The 7,173-nt window shown below is 48.5% G+C and overlaps 1 non-coding gene across 1 annotated transcript; it reads right to left on the bottom strand.

The window, feature by feature from the left end:
* Positions 1 to 6,028: 6,028 nt before the first annotated feature.
* On the bottom strand, positions 6,029 to 6,100 carry Trnaw-cca (transfer RNA tryptophan (anticodon CCA)). The gene has a single exon. It is a non-coding gene; the product is annotated as a tRNA-Trp (tRNA).
* Between the last annotated feature and the right edge of the window lie 1,073 nt (positions 6,101 to 7,173).

Below are 7,173 nucleotides of genomic sequence, written 5' to 3'. Positions count from 1 at the left end.
AGTCCAGGAGACCCTGCTGCAACCTGCATGTTTGGGGCATTGATCTGACAGGAGCAACAGAGAATGAAGAAGTGGCAGACACACACACACAGACACACAGACACACAGACACACACACACACACACACACACAGAAAAGCTGGGATTGGTTGGGCCATGCCCTCTGTTAGAGACACACCAACATCCGGGGAACTGGAGTGTTAGTTACGCTCAGCTGAATGAGGTGGTGGGTCAGCTCATCTCAGCAGGGGTCTCTATAGGGAATCGGTCTCAGCCTATAGTCTGCAGGGAATCCTGGAGTCAGCCTGGTCCAGCTGCCTTGAGAGGTGTGCACATAGGTTTTTCAGGGTAGAGTCCGTGACCCCTGGGGCACTGTGTGCCTTTCCTGAGAACTGAAGGCACACCCTTGGGCAGTGAAGCGGTCAGGCTGCTCTGTTTTTCTCTGTCCGTTCCCTCAGAAGGCAAGGAAGCATAGAAGCTTGACAGGGAAACTGGTGTTAGACATTAATCTTGTGAAACCCTGCCTGGCTTGCAAATGTCACCTTATCCTAGCAATCACCACTATATTCTGTTTGTGATAAGGGTGTAAGAAGTCTGATTCCTTGCCATGAGACGATCATGGCCTCAGCCTTGCTTAGGCCCCCTCCCACCTGTGCCTGGTTTTCGTTTCTCACAGGCCATATCAGGTGATCTTGGCCCAGTAAGTAAACGCAGGCGCTTACAACAGTCATCAAGGAGGAGAGAGCTGTGGCTGAGACTTTCTGCACGGACTGTCAACATCCATACTAGAACCAGGGAGAAGGCCCTGCCATTCCGAAGGATATGGGGATCCTTGACACGGTTGTGCTCCTGCCGTAAAATGTCACTCATATAAGTGTACAACAATCCCACAAAGACCCCATCTCAAAAAAAAAAAAAAAAGTACATGCCCAAGCATGCCCTGGAATGTTGCTTATGGAGTCTCAATGTACTCTGATAAGTAAAAATGAAATTAAAAAATCTTTCTAACTTTATTATTATTATTATTATTTCCATTGTTGTTCTGCCTCCATGCATATCTATCTTCGTGAGCATGTCAGATCCCTTGGAACTGGAATTACAGACAGCTGTGAACTGCCACATGGGCACTAGGATTTGAACCTGGGTCCTTTGGAAGGGCAGCCAGTGCTCTTAACTGCTGAGCCACCTCTCCAGCCCCAAACAAAAAAATCTTAAGCCGAAAAATACAAAGTGGATAACACCCAAGGGAGGGTGATCTTTGGCCTACTCAAGCAAGCATGTGTGTGTGTGCACAAACACATAGACAGAGAGAGACAGAGAGAGAGAGTGAGAAAGAGTTCAGACTCATCCTTACCTGCTTCCAGTCAACCAGTCAATCATCAATAAGCAAGACAGGCCCCATCCTCGTCACTCTGGCTCCTTCCCTGTCACACTCACTCCCACAGTGATGAGGTAGAGCCAAGTGATCACTAGGGTAGACTTGATCATCACACTGCTAGGATTTTCACTTCCTGTGAATCCAGAGCTAACTTTCCGGGCCAAGGTCACCTGATATGGCCAGCGAGAAATGAAAACCAGGCACAGGCTGGAGGGGCCACAGCAAGACTGAGACTGTGACGAGGTTATTGCAAGGAATCAGACACTTCATACTTTTATCAGAAACGCTGTAACGGCGATCGCCAGATCAGTACAATTGTAGTTGCCAAGAAACAATGATATCTGTGAGCTCTACGAGGCCCGAAAGATTAACTTCAAAGACCAGCTACCCTGACAAACTTTAAACCCTTCGCTTGAGCTCGGTGAGCACAGAGAAACACAAAGCAGCCTGAGTGCTTCACTGCCTGAGCGAGTGACTCCGTTTCTCAGGAACTGAAGGGCACAAAGCGCCCCAGAAGTCATAGACTCTAACCTGAAAAACAGATGATGCATGCCTCTCAAGGCAGCTAGACCAAGCCAACCCTGTGACTCCCCGCAACCCCCAAACTGTGGACCAAGTGAACCTCTTCCCAAGATGAGCCCTCAGCCCCGGGCGCTTTTTGTTTTAGTGATGGAAAACGGACTCAGATGAAGGCCCAAGAGTCTGATTTTATGTTGGAGCTGTAAAGTAATATTGAGGTGGGTTTTGCTTTTGTTTTTGGTTTTTTGTTTTAAGATCCTGGGGTATTTTTGTTGTTGTTGTTGTTGTTTGTTGTTAATTCTGCGATATAAGAGGCTAGTTTTGGTAGGTTTTTAAATTTTGTTTGAGGAATTTTGATTTTTGTTATTGGGGGTCTTGGAGTTTGTTTCTTCTTGTTTGTTTGCTTTGTCCATGGTCTCATTATATAGCCCAGGCTGGCCTAGAACCATGTAGCCCAGGCTGGCTAAAATTCACGGCAATCTCCTTTCATCCATCTCTGAGCGCTGTGGTTAAAGGTGTGTGCCATCACGCCAAAGCCTCATAGTCTTTTCTTAATTATCTTCTAATTTCCTAATAATTTGGTCAGAGGTGATAGCCTGAAGGACACCTATGCTTTGATTTATTGAGACCTGCTTTAAAGCCTACCTTGTGATCAGGGTTTTATGAAATGTTTCATGTGGGGTCAAGAACATTGCTGTAATTGTTGTCTGCAAAGTTCTAGGTAAGTTCACTTGGTCATCTCTATTAACTTGATCAAGCCCTGATCTGGGGGTTGAACCTCTCTAATCCTGAGCACATGATCTTTGTTAGCCAATCAATTCCTAAGTAGTCACAGATGCTAACTACTTCTTTTGGGGGGTGGGGGGAGGTGCTGGGGGCTAGACCCCAGGCTTGGTGAGTGCTGGGCAAATACTCTACCAACTGAGCTACATTCTAGCTCCTGTCTCTACTATGTGAATTTCCTACTTTTGACACTTGATCTAAGACTAATAAAGTCTAATTTTCCTTCTGAGAAAGATACTATCGTGCATGTATTTACTCCTTAGTTACATTTTTATTTATTTCTTTATTTATTTATTTATTTTTGTTTTTTTGAGACAGGGTTTCTCTGTGTAGCCTTAGCTGTCCTGGACTCACTTTATAGACCAGGCTGGCCTCAAACTCACAGAGATCCACCTGCTTTTGCCTCCCCCAGTGCTGGGATTAAAGGTGTGAGCCACCGCACCCCGCAGTTAAGTTTATTCTTGATTGCATTCTATTCTTGTTCAATATTTCAATGCTGTTTGTTTGTTTGTTTGTTTGTTTTCGACTCAGTGGAGTCTGCATTTTCTTTGCTCACCAGTCCTTTTGCAGCCTGACCTTGTCTGAGATCATCTTCCTTCTTCCTGAACTGCATCCACCGGACAGCCCCTCCTGGAGGGATGGGGTAGCTGCACTTGTTTCCAAACGTTCATATTCTTAAGATTCTGGTTTAGCAATTGTTCTCTTTGAGCACTCAGGAATCATGAGAACAGCTTTCCTGGTATCCGCTGCTGCTGCTGCTGCTGCTGCTGCTGCTGCTGCTGCTGCTGCTGCTGCTGCTGCTGCTGCTGCGAATTCTGTATCAGTCAAATTAGTATGTGGGTTTTGTAGATGAATATTTTGTATATTTCTGCAATGTTTTAAAAATATTTCTTTATTGCAGCTCTCAAGGCAGCTAGACCAGGATGACTCCATGATTCCCACAACCCCCAAAACTGTGAACTAAATTAAATAAATCTCTTCCCAAGATGATCCCTCAGCCTCAGGCTGAGTTCTAGTGATAGGAAACCCACTCATGTGAGGGTTACAAAGCCTCAAAGCCCACCCAAGTGACATACTTCCTCCAGCAAGGAACTACATCCTGAAGGTTCTAGGACCTCTCTGAACAGGGCCATCAACTGGGGACCAAACATTCAAATACATGAGCCTGTGGGAAACACACATGCCAGAAGAGGGCATCAGATTCCCTTACAGATGGCGGTAAGTCACCATGTGGTGGCAGGGAATTGAACTCAGGACCTCTGGAAGAGAAGCTAGTGCTCTTAACCACTCCAGCCCTGTTGTGGGTAGATTTGGTCTGAGACCTTATATTTGAGATTGCTAGAAGGTCTGAACCAGGGCTGATACCTCAATCAGAGGAAATTTATCTCCACCCCTGCCAGCCTTCTGTCGGTACTAGACAGGGGGTGGGGAGGGTGGGGGGGTGGAGTGAATCATTCCCAGAAGTCCTGTTTTATGACCCATGAAGACATTCTTTCGTTGAGAGATGTCGTACTTGAGCATACCAGAGTCTCTTCCTCCTCATCCTCCAGAGGAGTATAATCATTTTATAATAAACTTTATTATTTTGAAAAAAAAATTACAAATAAAAATATTGTAGACCAAAATTAACTAGAATCAACATCTACAGAATCCAATAAACAGCAAGAATTGGCATTCAGAATGGGCGCTGAGAAGCTTCACATTAAATCTTATACTTTCAGTATCACATATATTTTATGCATTTATCTATCACTTTTATTTTTGAGACAGGGTCTTGACTCATTATTCACATTTCTAAATACAGATACATGGTTCAGTACCGTAAGTATTTATGGGTAGACTATTTCTGAAAAATCCCAAATCCTTCCAAAGCCCAGAGCCTTTCGAGCAGTGACGTGATACCAAGGTCAATTGGAAAATTCTACATCTTGATTTCACAGGACAGGTGGATATCAGCCTCAGGGACACCAAGAATATCATAGCCAGTGTCTTCAGACTGGGCACAAGTTATATGTGAAACCTAAGTGAATGTGTTTGAATTTGAGCCCCATTTCAAGGGTATGTAATTACATATATGTCAATATACTGGCTAGGCACAGGCTAGAGTCATCAGAGAGGAGGGAGACTCAACTGAGAAAATGCCTCCATAAAATTGGGCTCCAGGCAAGCCTGTAGGACATTTTCTTAGTTAGTAATTGGTGGGGGAGGGTGCGCCTGTTGTGGGTGGGGCCACCCCTGGCTGATGGTCCTGGGTTCTATATGAAAGCAGGCTGAGCAAGCCAGCAAGCAGCATCCTCCATGGCCTCTGCATCAGCTCCTGCCCGCAGGTTCCTGCTCTCACTGCTGGTGATGATGAGCTGTCATATGGAACTGTGAGCGAAACGAACCGTTTTCTCCCCCAGTTCGTTTGGGTCAATGTAGAATACTAATTAATAAAGCAACAGTTTTCTTTAACCCCTCTGCCTTCCAAAATAACAGACAAAGGGACTAATATTTATTAGCAGGCTGTAGGCACTAAACTGGGCAGATTCTGAGCAATTCTAATCCTACTGCCCTTAAACCCACACGAAGACCAATCACTTGCCAATCTGACGACTCCGACTCCGGGGTGTCTGTCTCATGGCCATGTGCTGTGCTCATCACATCAACAGTAACCCTAAGACAGACTACATTCCGAAAGTGTTTGTTTGTTTGTTTGTTTTTAAAATCTAAAACCGTTCCGGTCCCGGGCATTTTAGAACAAAGATACTCAAATTTGAGATTCGTGTTTATAGTTTCGATGAAGAAAGGTTTTATTTTGCACATCAATTGGGAAAAGGGAGATTTAAAGCAGAGCTGTTAACAAAGGCTGAGGCAAGTCTAAGGGCTGTGACTGGCCTCGTAGGGGTGAGAATGGGGCGAGAACGGGGCGAGGGTATAAGGCCACCAGAGAGAGGGGCGTCGCCAGACCGAGAACGGTCTAGAGCGGGGAGCTGAGAAAATGAAGCTCCAGGCAAACCAGAAGAGCGGTATTAAAAAGCGCGGGGCTCAGCGTGCAGGGCTCACGCAGGGTCACCGGAGAGGGAGCAGGCCGGGCCGGGCCCTGGCTTCCAGGCTGGGTCAGTTCACCTTACCCTAGGTCCCCACCTGGACGCTGCGCCGCTGCAGCGCCCCCTATTGGCCTCGGGGACTCAGCGCTCTCCTGAGCCTTCGGGTGTTCCTAGGCGCGAGGAAGAGGAAAAGCAGTGCCGCCCTCCAGGGCGTGAGAAGGACGGTTTGGCCCGGCACTGATCTAATTTCTTCTTTGGGACTTATTCTGTTCCCCACCGCGGAGGCGAAAATAAAAAAAAAAAAACAAAAAACCGGCCCTGACCCCGACGTGACTTGAACACGCAACCTTCTGATCTGGAGTCAGACGCGCTACCATTGCGCCACGAGGTCACAGCGAGCTGGCGTCTCTGCGTCGCTAAAGGCCTCGCTTCACCGGCTCGTTCCTGGGCTCGGGGGGTTCAGGAGGGAGCATCGCGGCTCGAGGACGCCGCGGAAGAGCGCGGAATCCCGCGGCCCCGGGCTCCGGCTCGGGGGACGCCGAGCTGTCGCTCCGCCGCAAGCCTCCGGGCTCTTCCTCCTGGGTCTCCCGCGGCGACCCCCGGGGGACACGGTGTTAGGGGCACAGTCACAGGCGAGGGGACGCCGGCGCGGAACTGAGGGACGCTCCCTGGGCAGGGACCCGCCCGGGACTGTGCGACCGGGGCACCCGACCGTCCGCCGCCGCGAGGCCACCGGCCCCGCCCTCCAAGATGGCGGCCGCCTCCGCGGAGGTCCGCGGTGAGGCGGGACTCGGGGCCTGGGAGGACGGCGACCGACCAGGCGGGCACCGCGACCGGCTCGTCCCGGATAACGGGAACCTGGCGGGCACTGTGGCCCGTGTGTGTACCCGTGCACAGATTACACACAGAGTACCCGGATTTTCACGAAGCGCAAACCCCCGACCAGCAGCGTTCCCGTGTGTACTTTAAAAACGCTTTTTTGATTTGGTCTCGTTTAGGTGACTCACCACCGTTTGTAGCTCCGGTTCTAGAGGATCTGCTGCCCTCGTCTGGTCTCTGAGGGTTGCTACGGATTCCTTTTTCGGGAATGTTCTTTCCTTTTTCAAGACAGGGTATCTCTGTGTAGCCCTGGCTGTTCTGGAACTCACGCTGTAAAGCAGGCGGGCCTCGAACTCGGAGATTCTCCTGTCTCTGTCTGCCGAGTGCTGGGATTAAAGGTGGGAATGTTCTTAGTCTACAAATCTTAAATGTAATGTTGGCGTGCCAAGAAAAAAAAATTGTCACCGCTCAATAAAGTTGAATTTTTAAGAAAATTGAAGTGGGCCACACATTTTGATGGCCAGTTATTCTGGGGAACTTGGGGGGGGGGGGGGGAACAGACTCAGTTTTGTTCCGTGCTGTCTTAACATGGAATGACGCATAGACAATCACCTGCCAACTATTACGGACGCCCGGGATGCAACT

The sequence above is a fragment of the Meriones unguiculatus genome, chromosome 11, assembly GCF_030254825.1.
Source record: "Meriones unguiculatus strain TT.TT164.6M chromosome 11, Bangor_MerUng_6.1, whole genome shotgun sequence".
Taxonomy (NCBI): domain Eukaryota; kingdom Metazoa; phylum Chordata; class Mammalia; order Rodentia; family Muridae; genus Meriones; species Meriones unguiculatus.
The sequence above is the reverse complement of the archived record's forward strand: the minus strand, read 5'-3'. Positions and strand labels throughout refer to the sequence as shown.